The sequence below is a fragment of the Phyllobates terribilis genome, unplaced genomic scaffold (assembly GCF_046119375.1).
Source record: "Phyllobates terribilis strain yellow unplaced genomic scaffold, ASM4611937v1 Scaffold_43__1_contigs__length_10536358, whole genome shotgun sequence".
Classification (NCBI taxonomy): domain Eukaryota; kingdom Metazoa; phylum Chordata; class Amphibia; order Anura; family Dendrobatidae; genus Phyllobates; species Phyllobates terribilis.
In genome coordinates this window covers 6728893-6749987 of record NW_027362803.1, presented here as the reverse complement: position 1 = coordinate 6749987, position 21095 = coordinate 6728893, and positions in this window count along the sequence as shown.

Below are 21095 nucleotides of genomic sequence, written 5' to 3'. Positions count from 1 at the left end.
GATGATGTCAGTATGGTGGTCATGGCTTTGGTGATGTCATAATGGTCGTCATGGCAACGATGATGTCATAATGGTCGTCATGGCGACGATGATGTCATAATGGTCGTCATGGCGACGATGATGTCAGTATGGTGGTCATGGCTTTGGTGATGTCATAATGGTCGTCATGGCGACGGTGATGTCATAATGGTCGTCACGGCGACGGTGATGTCATAATGGTCGTCATGGCGACGATGACGTCATAATGGTCGTCATGGCGACGATGATGTCATACTGGTCGTCATGGCGACGGTGTTGCCATAATGGTCGTCATGGCGACGATGATGTCATAATGGTCGTCATGGCGACGATGATGTCATAATGGTCGTCATGCCGACGATGATGTCATAATAGTCGTCATGGCGAAGATGATGTCATAATGGTCGTCATGGCGACGATGATGTCATAATGGTCGTCATGGCGACGATGACGTCATAATGATCGTCATGGCGACGATGACGTCATAATGATCGTCATGTCGACGGTGATGTCATAATGGTCGTCATGGCGACGGTGATGTCATAATAGTCGTCATGGCGACGTTGATGTCATAATTGTCGTCATGCCGACGATGATGTCATAATGGTCGTCATGGCGACGGTGTTACCATAATGGTCGTCATGGCGACGATGATGTCATAATGGTCGTCATGGCGACAATGATGTCATAATGGTCGTCATGGCGACGATGATGTCAGAATGGTCGTCATGGCGACGATTATGTCAGTATGGTAGTCATGGCTTTGGTGATGTCATAATGGTCGTCATGGCGACGATGATGTCATAATGGTCGTCATGGCGACGATGATGTCAATATGGTTGTCATGGTTTTGGTGATATCATAATGGTCGTCATGGCGACGGTGATGTCATAATGGTCGTCATGGCGACGATGATGTCATAATGGTCGTCATGGCGACGATGACGTCATAATGGTCGTCATGGCGACGATGACGTCATAATGGTCGTCATGGCGACAGTGATGTCATAATAGTCGTCATGGCGACGATGATGTCATAATGGTCGTCATGCCGACGATGATGTCATAATGGTCGTCACGGCGACGGTGTTGCCATAATGGTCGTCACGGCGACGGTGTTGCCATAATGGTCGTCATGGCGACGATGATGTCATAATGGTCGTCATGGCGACGATGATGTCATAATGGTCGTCATGGCGACGATGATGTCAGTATGGTGGTCATGGCTTTGGTGATGTCATAATGGTCGTCATGGCGACGGTGATGTCATAATGGTCATCATGGCAATGGTGATGTCAGAATGGTCGTCATGGCGACGGTGTTGCCATAATGGTCGTCATGGCGACGATGATGTCATAATGGTCGTCATGGCGACGATGATGTCATAATGGTCGTCATGGCGACGATGACGTCATAATGGTCGTCATGGCGACGATGATGTCATAATGGTCGTAATGGTGACGATGATGTCATGATGGTCGTCATGGTGACGATGATGTCATAATGGTTGTCATGGCAATGGTGATGTCAGAATGGTCGTCATGGCGACGATGATGTCAGTATGGTGGTCATGGCTTTGGTGATGTCATAATGGTCGTCATGGCGATGGTGATGACATAATGGTCGTCATGGCAATGGTGATGTCAGAATGGTCGTCATGGCGACGATGATGTCAGTATGGTGGTCATGGCTTTGGTGATGTCATAATGGTCGTCATGGCGACGATTATGTCATAATGGTCGTCATGGCGACGATGATGTCAATATGGTTGTCATGGCTTTGGTGATGTCATAATGGTCGTCATGGCGGCGGTGATGTCATAATGGTCGTCATGGCGACGATGATGTCATAATGGTCGTCACGGCGACGATGATGTCATAATGGTCGTCATAGCGACGATGACGTCATAATGGTCGTCATGGCGACGATGATGTCATAATGGTCGTCATGGCGACGATGATGTCAATATGGTTGTCATGGCTTTGGTGATGTCATAATGGTCGTCACGGCAACGATGATGTCATAATGGTCGTCACAGCGACGATGATGTCATAATGGTCGTCACGGCGACGGTGATGTCATAATGGTAGTCATGGCGACGATGATGTCATACTGGTCGTCATGGCGACGGTGTTGCCATAATGGTCGTCATGGTGACGATGATGTCATAATGGTCGTCATGGCGACGATGATGTCATAATGGTCGTCATGGCGACGATGATGTCATAATGGTCGTCATGCCGACGATGATGTCAGTATGGTGGTCATGGCTTTGGTGATGTCATAATGGTCGTCATGGCGACGGTGATGTCATAATGGTCGTCATGGCAATGGTGATGTCAGAATGGTCGTCATGGCGACGATGATGTCAGTATGGTGGTCATGGCTTTGGTGATGTCATAATGGTCGTCATGGCGACGATTATGTCATAATGGTCGTCATGGCGACGATGATGTCAATATGGTTGTCATGGCTTTGGTGATGTCATAATGGTCGTCATGGCGACGGTGATGTCATAATGGTCGTCATGGCGACGATGATGTCATAATGGTCGTCACAGCGACGATGATGTCATAATGGTCATCACGGCGACGGTGATTTCATAATGGTAGTCATGGCGACGATGATGTCATACTGGTCGTCATGGCGACGGTGTTGCCATAATGGTCGTCATGGTGACGATGATGTCATAATGGTCGTCATGGCGACGATGATGTCATAATGGTCGTCATGGCGACGATGATGTGATAATGGTCGTCATGCCGACGATGATGTCAGTATGGTGGTCATGGCTTTGGTGATGTCATAATAGTCGTCATGGCGACGATGATGTCATACTGGTCGTCATGGCGACGGTGTTGCCATAATGGTCGTCATGGCGACGATGATGTCATAATGGTTGTCATGGCGACGGTGATGTCATAATGGTCGTCATGCCGACGATGATGTCAGTATGGTGGTCATGGCTTTGGTGATGTCATAATGGTCGTTATGGCGACGATGATGTCATAATGGTCGTCATAGCGACGTTGATGTCATAATGGTCGTCATGGCGACGATGATGTCAGTATGGTGGTCATGGCTTTGGTGATGTCATAATGGTTGTCATGGCGACGGTGATGTCATAATGGTCGTCATGGCGACGATGATGTCATAATGGTCGTCATGGCGACGATGACGTCATAATGGTCGTCATGGCGACGATGACGTCATAATGGTCGTCATGGCGACGATGATGTCATACTGGTCGTCATGGCGATGGTGTTGCCATAATGGTCGTCATGGCGACGATGATGTCATAATGGTCGTCATGGCGACGATGATGTCAATATGGTTGTCATGGCTTTGGTGATGTCATAATGGTCGTCATGGTGACGGTGATGTCATAATGGTCGTCACGGCGACGATGATGTCATAATGATCGTCACGGCGACGATGATGTCATAATGGTCGTCACGGCGACGGTGATGTCATAATGGTCGTCATGGCGACGATAATTTCATAATGGTCGTCATGGCGACGATGATGTCAATATGGTTGTCATGGCTTTGGTGATGTCATAATGGTCGTCATGGCGACGGTGATGTCATAATGGTCGTCATGGCGACGATGATGTCATAATGGTCGTCACAGCGACGATGATGTCATAATGGTCATCACGGCGACAGTGATGTCATAATGGTAGTCATGGCGACGATGATGTCATACTGGTCGTCATGGCGACGGTGTTGCCATAATGGTCGTCATGGTGACGATGATGTCATAATGGTCGTCATGGCGACGATGATGTCATAATGGTCGTCATGGCGACGATGATGTCATAATGGTCGTCATGCCGACGATGATGTCAGTATGGTGGTCATGGCTTTGGTGATGTCATAATAGTCGTCATGGCGACGATGATGTCATACTGGTCGTCATGGCGATGGTGTTGCCATCATGGTCGTCATGGCGACGATGATGTCATAATGGTCGTCATGGCGACGGTGATGTCATAATGGTCGTCATGCCGACGATGATGTCAGTATGGTGGTCATGGCTTTGGTGATGTCATAATGGTCGTTATGGCGACGATGATGTCATAATGGTCGTCATAGCGACGTTGATGTCATAATGGTCGTCATGGCGACGATGATGTCAGTATGGTGGTCATGGCTTTGGTGATGTCATAATGGTTGTCATGGCGACGGTGATGTCATAATGGTCGTCATGGCGACGATGATGTCATAATGGTCGTCATGGCGACGATGACGTCATAATGGTCGTCATGGCGACGATGACGTCATAATGGTCGTCATGGCGACGATAATGTCATACTGGTCGTCATGGCGAGGGTGTTGCCATAATGGTCGTCATGGCGACGATGATGTCATAATGGTCGTCATGGCGACGATGATGTCAATATGGTTGTCATGGCTTTGGTGATGTCATAATGGTCGTCATGGTGACGGTGATGTCATAATGGTCGTCAGGGCGACGATGATGTCATAATGATCGTCACGGCGACGATGATGTCATAATGGTCGTCACGGCGACGGTGATGTCATAATGGTCGTCATGGCGACGATAACGTCATAATGGTCGTCATGGCGACGATGATGTCATAATGGTCGTCATGGCGACGATGATGTCATAATGGTCGTCATGGTGACGATGATGTCATAATGGTCGTCATGGCGACGATGACGTCATAATGGTCGTCATGGCAACGATGATGTCATAATGGTCGTCATGGCGACGATGATGTCATACTGGTCGTCATGGCGACGGTGTTGCCATAATGGTCGTCATGGCGACAATGATGTCATAATGGTCGTCATGGCGACGGTGATGTCATAATGGTCGTCATGCCGACGATGATGTCAGTATGGTGGTCATGTCTTTGGTGATGTCATAATGGTCGTCATGGCAACGATGATGTCATAATGGTCGTCATGGCGACGATGATGTCATAATGGTCGTCATGGCGACGATTATGTCAGTATGGTGGTCATGGCTTTGGTGATGTCATAATGGTCGTCATGGCGACGGTGATGTCAAAATCGTCGTCATGGCAATGGTGATGTCAGAATGGTCGTCATGGCGACGATGATGTCATACTGGTCGTCATGGCGACGGTGTTGCCATAATGGTCGTCATGGCGACGATGATGTCATAATGGTCGTCATGGCAATGGTGATGTCAGAATGGTCGTCATGGCGACGATGATGTCATAATGGTCGTCATGGCGACCGTGATGTCATAATGGTCGTCATGGCGACGATGATGTCATAATGGTCGTCATGGCTACGATGATGTCATAATGGTCGTCATGGCTACGATGATGTCATATAGGTCGTCATGGCGACGATGATGTCATAATGGTCGTCATGGCGACGGTGATGTTATAATAGTCGTCATGGCGACGATGATGTCATAATGGTCGTCATGCCGACGATGATGTCAATATGGTTTTCATGGCTTTGGTGATGTCATAATGGTCGTCATGGCGACGGTGATGTCATAATGGTCGTCATGGCGACGATGATGTCATAATGGTCGTCACGGCGACGGTGATGTCATAATGGTCGTCATGGCGACGATGACGTCATAATGGTCGTCATGGCGACGATGATGTCAGTATGGTGGTCATGGCTTTGGTGATGTCATAATGGTCGTCATGGCGACGATTATGTCATAATGGTCGTCATGGCGACGATGATGTCAATATGGTTGTCATGGCTTGGTGATGTCATAATGGTCGTCATGGCGACGGTGATGTCATAATGGTCGTCATGGCGACGATGATGTCATAATGGTCGCCACGGCGACGATGATGTCATAATGGTCGTCATGGCGACGATGATGTCATACTGGTCGTCATGGCGACGGTGTTGCCATAATGGTCGTCATGGCGACGATGATGTCATAATGGTCGTCATGGCGACGGTGTTGCCATAATGGTCGTCATGGCGACGATGATGTCATAATGGTCGTCATGGCGACGATGATGTTATAATGGTCGTCATGGCGACGATGATGTCAGTATGGTGGTCATGGCTTTGGTGATGTCATAATGGTCGTCATGGCGACGGTGATGTCATAATGGTCGTCATGGCAATGGTGATGTCAGAATGGTGGTCATGGCTTTCGTGATGTCATAATGGTCGTCATGGCGACGATGATGTCATAATGGTCGTCATGGCGACGATGATGTCATACTGGTCGTCATGGCGACGGTTTTGCAATAATGGTCGTCATGGCGACGATGATGTCATAATGGTCGTCATGCCGACGATGATGTCATAATGGTCGTCATGGCGACGGTGTTGCCATAATGGTCGTCATGGCGACGATGATGTCATAATGGTCGTCATGGCGACGATGATGTTATAATGGTCGTCATGGCGACGATGATGTCAGTATGGTGGTCATGGCTTTGGTGATGTCATAATGGTCGTCATGGCGACGGTGATGTCATAATGGTCGTCATGGCAATGGTGATGTCAGAATGGTGGTCATGGCGACGATGATGTCATAATGGTCGTCATGGCTACGATGATGTCATAATGGTCGTCATGGCGACGATGATGTTATAATAGTCGTCATGGCGACGATGATGTCATAATGGTCGTCATGCCAACGATGATGTCAATATGGTTGTCATGGCTTTGGTGATGTCATAATGGTCGACATGGCGACGGTGATGTCATAATGGTCGTCATGGCGACGATGATGTCATAATGGTCGTCACGGCGACGATGATGTCATAATGGTCGTCACGGCGACGATGATGTCATAATGGTCGTCACGGCGGCGGTAATGTCATAATGGTCGTCATGGCGACGATGATGTCATAATGGTCATCATGGCGACGATGACGTCATAATGGTCGTCATGGCGACGATGACGTCATAATGGTCGTCATGGCGACGATGACGTCATAATGGTCGTCATGGCGACGATAATGTCATACTGGTCGTCATGGCGACGGTGTTGCCATAATGGTCGTCATGGCGACGATGATGTCATAATGGTCGTCATGCCGACGATGATGTCATAATGGTCGTCATGGCGACGATGATGTCAGTATGGTGGTCATGGCTTTGGTGATGTCATAATGGTCGTCATGGCGATGGTGATGTCATAATGGTCGTCATGGCAATGGTGATGTCAGAATGGTCGTCATGGCGACGATGATGTCATACTGTCGTCATGGCGACGGTGTTGCCATAATGGTCGTCATGGCGACGATGATGTTTTAATGGTCATCATGGCGACGATGACGTCATAATGGTCGTCATGGCAACGATGATGTCATAATGGTCGTCATGGCGACGATGATGTCATACTGGTCGTCATGGCGACAGTGTTGCCATAATGGTCGTCATGGCGACGATGATGTCACAATGGTCGTCATGGCGACGATGTCAGTATGGTGGTCATGGCTTTGGTGATGTCATAATGGTCGTCATGGCGACGGTGATGTCATAATGGTCGTCATGGCAAAGGTGATGTCCAAATGGTCGTCATGGCGACGGTGTTGCCATAATGGTCGTCATGGCGACGATGATGTCATAATGGTCGTCATGGCGACGATGACGTCATAATGGTCGTCATGGCGACAATGATGTCATAATGGTCGTCATGGCGACGATGATGTCATAATGGTCGTCATGGCGACGATAATGTCAGTATGGTGGTCATGGCTTTGGTGATGTCATAATGGTCGTCATGGCGACGGTGATGTCATAATGGTCGTCATGGCAATGGTGATGTCAGAATGGTCGTCATGGCAACGATGATGTCAGTATGGTGGTCATGGCTTTGGTGATGTCATAATGGTCGTCATGGCGACGATTATGTCATAATGGTCGTCATGGCGACGATGATGTCAATATGGTTGTCATGGCTTTGGTGATGTCATAATGGTCGTCATGGCGACGGTGATGTCATAATGGTCGTCATGGCGACGATGATGTCATAATGGTCGTCACGGCGACGATGATGTCATAATGGTCGTCATGGCGACGATGATGTCATACTGGTCGTCATGGCGACGATGATGTCAGTATGGTGGTCATGGCTTTGGTGATGTCATAATGGTCGTCATGGCAACGATGATGTCATAATGGTCGTCATGGCGACGATGATGTCATAATGGTCGTCATGGCGACGATGATGTCAGTATGGTGGTCATGGCTTTGGTGATGTCATAATGGTCGTCATGGCGACGGTGATGTCAAAATGGTCGTCATGGCAATGGTGATGTCAGAATGGTCTTCATGGCGACGATGATGTCATACTGGTCGTCATGGCGACGGTGTTGCCATAATGGTCGTCATGGCGACGATGATGTCATAATGGTCGTCATGCCGACGATGATGCCATAATGGTCGTCATGGCGACGATGATGTCATAATGGTCGTCATGGCGACGATGATGTCATAATGGTCGTCATGGCGACGATGATGTCAGTATGGTGGTCATGGCTTTGGTGATGTCATAATGGTCGTCATGGCGACGGTGATGTCATAATGGTCGTCATGGCGACGATGTTGTCAGTATGGTGGTCATGGCTTTGGTGATGTCATAATGGTCGTCATGGCGATGGTGATGTCAAAATGGTCGTCATGGCAATGGTGATGTCAGAATGGTCTTCATGGCGACGATGATGTCATACTGGTCGTCATGGCGACGGTGTTGCCATAATGGTCGTCATGGCGACGATGATGTCATAATGGTCGTCATGGCGACGATGATGTCATAATGGTCATCATGGCGACGATGACGTCATAATGGTCGTCATGGCGACAATGACGTCATTATGGTCGTCATGGCGACGATAATGTCATAATGGTCGTCATGGCGACTATGATGTCATACTGGTCGTCATGGCCACGGAGTTGCCATAATGGTCGTCATTTCGACGATGATGTCATAATGGTCGTCATGCCGACGATGATGTCATAATGGTCGTCATGGCGACGGTGTTGCCATAATGGTCGTCATGGCGACGATGATGTCATAATGGTCGTCATGCCGACGATGATGCCATAATGGTCGTCATGGCGACGATGATGTCATAATGGTCGTCATGGCGACGATGATGTCAGTATGGTGGTCATGGCTTTGGTGATGTCATAATGGTCGTCATGGCGACGGTGATGTCATAATGGTCGTCATGGCAATGGTGATGTCAGAATGGTGGTCATGGCTTTGGTGATGTCATAATGGTCGTCATGGCGACGATGATGTCAATATGGTTGTCATGGCTTTGGTGATGTCATAATGGTCGTCATGGCGACGGTGATGTCATAATGGTCGTCACGGCGACGATGATGTCATAATGGTCGTCACGGCGACGATGATGTCATAATGGTCGTCATAGCGACGATGATGTCATAATGGTCGTCATGGCGACGATGATGTCATAATGGTCGTCATGGTGACGATGATGTCATACTGGTCGTCATGGCGACGGTGTTGCCATAATGGTTGTCATGGCGACGATGATGTCATAATGGTCGTCATGCCGACGATGATGTCAGTATGGTGGTCATGGCTTTGGTGATGTCATAATGGTCGTCATGGCAACGATGATGTCATAATGGTCGTCATGGCGGCGATGATGTCATAATGGTCGTCATGGCGACGATGATGTCAGTATGGTGGTCATGGCTTTGGTGATGTCATAATGGTCGTCATGGCGACGGTGATGTCAAAATGGTCGTCATGGCAATGGTGATGTCAGAATGGTCTTCATGGCGACGATGATGTCATACTGGTCGTCATGGCGACGGTGTTGCCATAATGGTCGTCATGGCGACGATGATGTCATAATGGTCGTCATGGCGACGATGATGTCATAATGGTCATCATGGCGACGATGACGTCATAATGGTCGTCATGGCGACAATGACGTCATTATGGTCGTCATGGCGACGATAATGTCATAATGGTCGTCATGGCGACTATGATGTCATACTGGTCGTCATGGCCACGGAGTTGCCATAATGGTCGTCATTTCGACGATGATGTCATAATGGTCGTCATGCCGACGATGATGTCATAATGGTCGTCATGGCGACGGTGTTTTCATAATGGTCGTCATGGCGAAGATGATGTCATAATGGTCGTCATGGCGACGATGATGTCAGTATGGTGGTCATGGCTTTGGTGATGTCATAATGTTCGTCATGGCGACGGTGATGTCATAATGGTCGTCATGGCAATGGTGATGTCAGAATGGTCGTCATGGCGACGATGATGTCAGGATGGTGGTCATGGCTTTGGTGATGTCATAATGGTCGTCATGGCGACGATGATGTCATAATGGTCATCATGGCGACGATGATGTCAATATGGTTGTCATGGCTTTGGTGATGTCATAATGGTCGTCATGGCGACGGTGATGTCATAATGGTCGTCACGGCGACGATGATGTCATAATAGTTGTCACGGCGACGGTGATGTCATAATGGTCGTCATGGCGACGATGATGTCATACTGGTCGTCATGGCGACGGTGTTGCCATAATGGTCGTCATGGCGACGATGATGTCATAATGGTCGTCATGGCGACAATGATGTCATAATGGTCGTCATGGCGACGATGACGTCATAATGGTCGTCATGGCGACGATGATTTCATAATGGTCGTCATGGCGACGGTGATGTCATAATGGTTGCCATGGCAACAATGTTGTCATAAAGGTCGTCATGGCGAAGGTGATGTCATAATGGTCGTCATGGCGATGATGATGTCATTATGGTCGTCATGGCAACGATGATGTCATAATTGTCGTCATGGCAACGATGAAGTCATATTCGTCGTCACGGCAATAGTGATGTCATAATGCTCATCATGGCGAAGGTGATGTCATAATAATTGCCATGGCAACAATGTTGTCATAATGGTCGTCATGACGACGGTTATGTCATAATGGTCGTCATGGCGACGGTGATGTCATAATGGTCATCATGGCAACGATGAGGTCATAATGTTCGTAATGGCGACGGTGATGTAATATTGGTCGTCATGGCGACGATGATGTCATAATGGTCATCATGGCGACAATGATGTCATAATGGTCGTCATGGCGACGGTGATGTCATAATGGTCATCATGGCGACGATGATGTCATAATGGTCGTCATGGCGACGATGATGTCATAATGTTCGTCATGGCGACGATGAAGTCATAATGGTCGTCAAGGCGACGATGATGTCAAAATGGTCATCATGGCGACGATGATGTCATAATGGTCGTCATGGCGACGGTGATGTCAGAATGGTCGTCATGGCAATGGTGATGTCAGAATGGTCGTCATGGCAAAGGTTATGTCAGAATGGTCATCATGGCGACGATGATGTCATAATGGTCGTCATGGCGACAATGATGTCATAATGGTCGTCATGGCAATGATGATGCCATAATGGTCGTCATGGCGACGATGATGTCAAAATGGTCGTCATGACGACAATGATGTCATAATGGTCGTCATGGCGACGATGATGTCATTATGGTCGTCATGGCGACGGTGTTGCCATAATGGTCGTCATGGCGAGGATGATGTCATAATGGTCGTCATGGCGACGATGATGTCATAATGGTCGTCATGGCGATGATGATGTCATAATGGTCGTCATGCCGACGATGATGTCATTATGGTCATCATGGCGACAATGATGTCATAATGGTCGTTATGGCGACGATGATGTCTATATGGTTGTCATGGCTTTGGTGATGTCATAATGGTCGTCACGGCGACGTTGATGTCATAATGGTCGTCACGGCGACGGTGATGTCATAATGGTCGTCATGGCGACGATGATGTCATAATGGTCGTCACGGCGACGATGATGTCATAATGGTCGTCACGGCGACGATGAAGTCATAATGATCGTCACGGCGACGATGATGTCATAATGGTCGTCACGGCAACGGTGATGTCATAATGGTCGTCATGGCGACGATGATGTCACACTGTTCGTCATGGCGACGGTGTTGCCATAATGGTCGTCATGGCAACGATGATGTCATAATGGTCGTCATGGCGACGATGATGTCATAATGGTCGTCATGGCGACGATGATGTCATAATGGTCGTCATGGCGTCAATGATGTCATAATGGTCGTCATGCCGACGATGATTTCATTATGGTCATCATGGCAACGATGATGTCATAATGGTCGTCATGGCGACGATGATGTCATAATAGTCATCATGGCGACAATGATGTCATAATGGTCGTCATGGCGACGATGATGTTAATATGGTTGTCATGGCTTTGGTGATGTCATAATGGTCGTCACGGCGACGGTGATGTCATAATGGTCGTCATGGCGACGATGACGTCATAATGGTCGTCATGGCGACGATGATGTCATACTGGTCGTCATGGCGACGGTGTTGCCATAATGGTCGTCATGGCGACGATGATGTCATAATGGTCGTCATGGCGACGATGATGTCATAATGGTCGTCATGGCGACGATGATGTCATAATGGTCGTCATGCCGACGATGATGTCATAATGGTCGTCATGGCGACGATGATGTCATATTGGTCGTCATGGCGACGATGACGTCATAATGATCGTCATTGCGACGATGACGTCATAATGATCGTCATGTCGACGGTGATGTCATAATGGTCGTTATGGCGACGGTGATGTCATAATAGTCGTCATGGTGACGTTGATGTCATAATTGTCGTCATGCCGACGATGATGTCATAATGGTCGTCATGGCGACGGTGTTACCATAATGGTCGTCATGGCGACGATGATGTCATAATGGTCGTCATGGCGACAATGATGTCATAATGGTCGTCATGGCGACGATGATGTCAGAATGGTCGTCATGGCGACGATTATGTCAGTATGGTAGTCATGGCTTTGGTGATGTCATAATGGTCGTCATGGCGACGATGATGTCATAATGGTCGTCATGGCGACGATGATGTCAATATGGTTGTCATGGTTTTGGTGATGTCATAATGGTCGTCATGGCGACGGTGATATCATAATGGTCGTCATGGCGACGATGATGTCATAATGGTCGTCACGGCGACGATGATGTCATAATGGTCGTCACGGCGACAGTGATGTCATAATGGTTGCCATAGCAACAATGTTGTCATAAAGTTCGTCATGGCGACGATGATGTCATAATGGTAGTCATGGCAACGATGATGTCATAATGGTCGTCATGGCGACGATGATGTCATACTGGTTGTCATGGCGACAGTGTTGCCATAATGGTCGTCATGGCGACGATGATGTCATAATGGTCGTCATGGCGACGGTGTTGTCATAATGGTCGTCATGCCGACGATGATGTCATAATGGTCGTCATGGCGAAGATGATGTCGTAATGGTCGTCATGGCGATGATGATGTCATAATGGTCGTCATGGCGACGATGACGTCATAATGGTCGTCCTGGCGACGATGACGTCATAATGGTCGTCATGGCGACAGTGAAGTCATAATAGTCGTCATGGCGACGATGAAGTCATAATGGTCGTCATGCCGTCGATGATGTCATAATGGTCGTCACGGCGACGATGTTGCCATAATGGTCGTCATGGCGACGATGATGTCATAATGGTCGTCATGGCGACGATGATGTCATAATGGTCGTCATGGCGACGATGATGTCAGTATGGTGGTCATGGCTTTGGTGATGTCATAATGGTCGTCATGGCGACGGTGATGTCATAATGGTCGTCATGGCAATGGTGATGTCAGAATGGTCGTCATGGCGACGGTGTTGCCATAATGGTCGTCATGGCGACGATGATGTCATAATGGTCGTCATGGCGACGATGACGTCATAATGGTCGTCATGGCGACGATGACGTCATAATGGTCGTCATGGCGACGATGATGTCATAATGGTCGTCATGGCGACGATGATGTCATAATGGTCGTCATGGCGACGATGATGTCAGTATGGTGGTCATGGCTTTGGTGATGTCATAATGGTCGTCATGGCAACGGTGATGTCATAATGGTCGTCATGGCAATGGTGATGTCAGAATGGTCGTCATGGCGACGATGATGTCAGTATGGTGGTCATGGCTTTGGTGATGTCATAATGGTCGTCATGGCGACGATTATGTCATAATGGTCGTCATGGCGACGATGATGTCAATATGGTTGTCATGGCTTTTGTGATGTCATAATGGTCGTCATGGCGGCGGTGATGTCATAATGGTCGTCATGGCGACGATGATGTCATAATGGTCGTCACGGCGACGATGATGTCATAATGGTCGTCATAGCGACGATGATGTCATAATGGTCGTCATGGCGACGATGACGTCATAATGGTCGTCATGGCGACGATGATGTCATAATGTTCGTCATGGCGACGATGATGTCAATATGGTTGTCATGGCTTTGGTGATGTCATAATGGTCGTCATGGCGACGGTGATGTCATAATGGTCGTCATGGCGACGATGATGTCAGTATGGTGGTCATGGCTTTGGTGATGTCATAATGGTCGTCATGGCGACGGTGATGTCAAAATGGTCGTCATGGCAATGGTGATGTCAGAATGGTCTTCATGGCGACGATGATGTCATACTGGTCGTCATGGCGACGGTGTTGCCATAATGGTCGTCATGGCGACGATGATGTCATAATGGTCGTCATGGCGACGATGATGTCATAATGGTCATCATGGCGACGATGACGTCATAATGGTCGTCATGGCGACAATGACGTCATTATGGTCGTCATGGCGACGATAATGTCATAATGGTCGTCATGGCGACTATGATGTCATACTGGTCGTCATGGCCACGGAGTTGCCATAATGGTCGTCATTTCGACGATGATGTCATAATGGTCGTCATGCCGACGATGATGTCATAATGGTCGTCATGGCGACGGTGTTTTCATAATGGTCGTCATGGCGAAGATGATGTCATAATGGTCGTCATGGCGAAGATGATGTCATAATGGTCGTCATGGCGACGATGATGTCAGTATGGTGGTCATGGCTTTGGTGATGTCATAATGTTCGTCATGGCGACGGTGATGTCATAATGGTCGTCATGGCAATGGTGATGTCAGAATGGTCGTCATGGCGACGATGATGTCAGGATGGTGGTCATGGCTTTGGTGATGTCATAATGGTCGTCATTGCGACGATGATGTCATAATGGTCATCATGGCGACGATGATGTCAATATGGTTGTCATGGCTTTGGTGATGTCATAATGGTCGTCATGGCGACGGTGATGTCATAATGGTCGTCACGGCGACGATGATGTCATAATAGTTGTCATGGCGATGGTGATGTCATAATGGTCGTCATGGCGACGATGATGTCATACTGGTCGTCATGGCGACGGTGTTGCCATAATGGTCGTCATGGCGACGATGATGTCATAATGGTCGTCATGGCGACAATGATGTCATAATGGTCGTCATGGCGACGATGACGTCATAATGGTCGTCATGGCGACGATGATTTCATAATGGTCGTCATGGCGACGGTGATGTCATAATGGTTGCCATGGCAACAATGTTGTCATAAAGGTCGTCATGGCGAAGGTGATGTCATAATGGTCGTCATGGCGATGATGATGTCATTATGGTCGTCATGGCAACGATGATGTCATAATTGTCGTCATGGCAACGATGAAGTCATATTCGTCGTCACGGCAATAGTGATGTCATAATGCTCATCATGGCGAAGGTGATGTCATAATAATTGCCATGGCAACAATGTTGTCATAATGGTCGTCATGACGACGGTTATGTCATAATGGTCGTCATGGCGACGGTGATGTCATAATGGTCATCATGGCAACGATGAGGTCATAATGTTCGTAATGGCGACGGTGATGTAATATTGGTCGTCATGGCGACGATGATGTCATAATGGTCATCATGGCGACAATGATGTCATAATGGTCGTCATGGCGACGGTGATGTCATAATGGTCATCATGGCGACGATGATGTCATAATGGTCGTCATGGCGACGATGATGTCATAATGTTCGTCATGGCGACGATGAAGTCATAATGGTCGTCAAGGCGACGATGATGTCAAAATGGTCATCATGGCGACGATGATGTCATAATGGTCGTCATGGCGACGGTGATGTCAGAATGGTCGTCATGGCAATGGTGATGTCAGAATGGTCGTCATGGCAAAGGTTATGTCAGAATGGTCATCATGGCGACGATGATGTCATAATGGTCGTCATGGCGACAATGATGTCATAATGGTCGTCATGGCAATGATGATGCCATAATGGTCGTCATGGCGACGATGATGTCAAAATGGTCGTCATGACGACAATGATGTCATAATGGTCGTCATGGCGACGATGATGTCATTATGGTCGTCATGGCGACGGTGTTGCCATAATGGTCGTCATGGCGACGATGATGTCATACTGGTCGTCATGGCGACGGTGTTGCCATAATGGTCGTCATGGCGACGATGATGTCATAATGGTCGTCATGGCGACGATGATGTCATAATGGTCATCATGGCGACGATGACGTCATAATGGTCGTCATGGCGACAATGACGTCATTATGGTCGTCATGGCGACGATAATGTCATAATGGTCGTCATGGCGACTATGATGTCATACTGGTCGTCATGGCCACGGAGTTGCCATAATGGTCGTCATTTCGACGATGATGTCATAATGGTCATCATGCCGACGATGATGTCATAATGGTCGTCATGGCGACGGTGTTTTCATAATGGTCGTCATGGCGAAGATGATGTCATAATGGTCGTCATGGCGAAGATGATGTCATAATGGTCGTCATGGCGACGATGATGTCAGTATGGTGGTCATGGCTTTGGTGATGTCATAATGTTCGTCATGGCGACGGTGATGTCATAATGGTCGTCATGGCAATGGTGATGTCAGAATGGTCGTCATGGCGACGATGATGTCAGGATGGTGGTCATGGCTTTGGTGATGTCATAATGGTCGTCATGGCGACGATGATGTCATAATGGTCATCATGGCGACGATGATGTCAATATGGTTGTCATGGCTTTGGTGATGTCATAATGGTCGTCATGTCGACGGTGATGTCATAATGGTCGTCACGGCGACGATGATGTCATAATAGTTGTCACGGCGACGGTGATGTCATAATGGTCGTCATGGCGACGATGATGTCATACTGGTCGTCATGGCGACGGTGTTGCCATAATGGTCGTCATGGCGACGATGATGTCATAATGGTCGTCATGGCGACAATGATGTCATAATGGTCGTCATGGCGACGATGACGTCATAATGGTCGTCATGGCGACGATGATTTCATAATGGTCGTCAAGGCGACGGTGATGTCATAATGGTTGCCATGGCAACAATGTTGTCATAAAGGTCGTCATGGCGAAGGTGATGTCATAATGGTCGTCATGGCGATGATGATGTCATTATGGTCGTCATGGCAACGATGATGTCATAATTGTCGTCATGGCAACGATGAAGTCATATTCGTCGTCACGGCAATATTGATGTCATAATGCTCATCATGGCGAAGGTGATGTCATAATAATTGCCATGGCAACAATGTTGTCATAATGGTCGTCATGACGACGGTTATGTCATAATGGTCGTCATGGCGACGGTGATGTCATAATGGTCATCATGGCAACGATGAGGTCATAATGTTCGTAATGGCGACGGTGATGTAATATTGGTCGTCATGGCGACGATGATGTCATAATGGTCATCATGGCGACAATGATGTCATAATGGTCGTCATGGCGACGGTGATGTCATAATGGTCATCATGGCGACGATGATGTCATAATGGTCGTCATGGCGACGATGATGTCATAATGTTCGTCATGGCGACGATGAAGTCATAATGGTCGTCAACGCGACGATGATGTCAAAATGGTCATCATGGCGACGATGATGTCATAATGGTCGTCATGGCGACGGTGATGTCAGAATGGTCGTCATGGCAATGGTGATGTCAGAATGGTCGTCATGGCAAAGGTTATGTCAGAATGGTCATCATGGCGACGATGATGTCATAATGGTCGTCATGGCGACAATGATGTCATAATGGTCGTCATGGCAATGATGATGCCATAATGGTCGTCATGGCGACGATGATGTCAAAATGGTCGTCATGACGACAATGATGTCATAATGGTCGTCATGGCGACGATGATGTCATTATGGTCGTCATGGCGACGGTGTTGCCATAATGGTCGTCATGGCGATGATGATGTCATAATGGTCGTCATGGCGACGATGATGTCATAATGGTCGTCATGGCGATGATGATGTCATAATGGTCGTCATGCCGACGATGATGTCATTATGGTCATCATGGCGACAATGATGTCATAATGGTCGTTATGGCGACGATGATGTCTATATGGTCGTCATGGCTTTGGTGATGTCATAATGGTCGTCACGGCGACGTTGATGTCATAATGGTCGTCACGGCGACGGTGATGTCATAATGGTCGTCAGGGCGACGATGATGTCATAATGGTCGTCACGGCGACGATGATGTCATAATGGTCGTCACGGCGACGATGAAGTCATAATGATCGTCACGGCGACGATGATGTCATAATGGTCGTCACGGCAACGGTGATGTCATAATGGTCGTCATGGCGACGATGATGTCACACTGTTCGTCATGGCGACGGTGTTGCCATAATGGTCGTCATGGCGACGATGATGTCATAATGGTCGTCATGGCGACGATGATGTCATAATGGTCGTCATGGCGACGATGATGTCATAATGGTCGTCATGGCGTCAATGATGTCATAATGGTCGTCATGCCGACGATGATGTCATTATGGTCATCATGGCAACGATGATGTCATAATGGTCGTCATGGCGACGATGATGTCATAATAGTCATCATGGCGACAATGATGTCATAATGGTCGTCATGGCGACGATGATGTTAATATGGTTGTCATGGCTTTGGTGATGTCATAATGGTCGTCACGGCGACAGTGATGTCATAATGGTCGTCATGGCGACGATGACGTCATAATGGTCGTCATGGCGACGATGATGTCATACTGGTCGTCATAGCGACGGTGTTGCCATAATGGTCGTCATGGCGACGATGATGTCATAATGGTCGTCATGGCGACGATGATGTCATAATGGTCGTCATGGCGAAGATGATGTCATAATGGTCGTCATGGCGACGATGATGTCATATTGGTCGTCATGGCGACGATGACGTCATAATGATCGTCATTGCGACGATGACGTCATAATGATCGTCATGTCGACGGTGATGTCATAATGGTTGTTATGGCGACGGTGATGTCATAATAGTCGTCATGGCGACGTTGATGTCATAATTGTCGACATGCCGACGATGATGTCATAATGGTCGTCATGGCGACGGTGTTACCATAATGGTCGTCATGGCGACGATGATGTCATAATGGTCGTCATGGCGACAATGATGTCATAATGGTCGTCATGGCGACGATGATGTCAGAATGGTCGTCATGGCGACGATTATGTCAGTATGGTAGTCATGGCTTTGGTGATGTCATAATGGTCGTCATGGCGACGATGATGTCATAATGGTCGTCATGGCGACGATGATGTCAATATGGTTGTCATGGTTTTGGTGATGTCATAATGGTCGTCATGGCGACGGTGATATCATAATGGTCGTCATGGCGACGATGATGTCATAATGGTCGTCACGGCGACGATGATGTCATAATGGTCGTCACGGCGACGGTGATGTCATAATGGTTGCCATAGCAACAATGTTGTCATAAAGTTCGTCATGGCGACGATGATGTCATAATGGTAGTCATGGCAACGATGATGTCATAATGGTCGTCATGGCGACGATGATGTCATACTGGTTGTCATGGCGACAGTGTTGCCATAATGGTCGTCATGGCGACGATGATGTCATAATGGTCGTCATGGCGACGGTGTTGTCATAATGGTCGTCATGCCGACGATGATGTCATAATGGTCGTCATGGCGAAGATGATGTCATAATGGTCGTCATGGCGATGATGATGTCATAATGGTCGTTATGGCGACGATGACGTCATAATGGTCGTCATGGCGACGATGACGTCATAATGGTCGTCATGGCGACAGTGATGTCATAATAGTCGTCATGGCGACGATGAAGTCATAATGGTCGTCATGCCGTCGATGATGTCATAATGGTCGTCACGGCGACGATGTTGCCATAATGGTCGTCATGGCGACTATGATGTCATAATGGTCGTCATGGCGACGATGATGTCATAATGGTCGTCATGGCGACGATGATGTCAGTATGGTGGTCATGGCTTTGGTGATGTCATAATGGTCGTCATGGCGACGGTGATGTCATAATGGTCGTCATGGCAATGGTGATGTCAGAATGGTCGTCATGGCGACGGTGTTGCCATAATGGTCGTCATGGCGACGATGATGTCATAATGGTCGTCATGGCGACGATGACGTCATAATGGTCGTCATGGCGACGATGACGTCATAATGGTCGTCATGGCGACGATGATGTCATAATGGTCGTCATGGCGACGATGATGTCATAATGGTCGTCATGGCGACGATGATGTCAGTATGGTGGTCATGGCTTTGGTGATGTCATAATGGTCGTCATGGCAACGGTGATGTCATAATGGTCGTCATGGCAATGGTGATGTCAGAATGGTCGTCATGGCGACGATGATGTCAGTATGGTGGTCATGGCTTTGGTGATGTCATAATGGTCGTCATGGCGACGATTATGTCATAATGGTCGTCATGGCGACGATGATGTCAATATGGTTGTCATGGCTTTTGTGATGTCATAATGGTCGTCATGGCGGCGGTGATGTCATAATGGTCGTCATGGCGACGATGATGTCATAATGGTCGTCACGGCGACGATGATGTCATAATGGTCGTCATAGCGACGATGATGTCATAATGGTCGTCATGGCGTCGATGACGTCATAATGGTCGTCATGGCGACGATGATGTCATAATGTTCGTCATGGCGACGATGATGTCAATATGGTTGTCATGGCTTTGGTGATGTCATAATGGTCGTCATGGCGACGGTGATGTCATAATGGT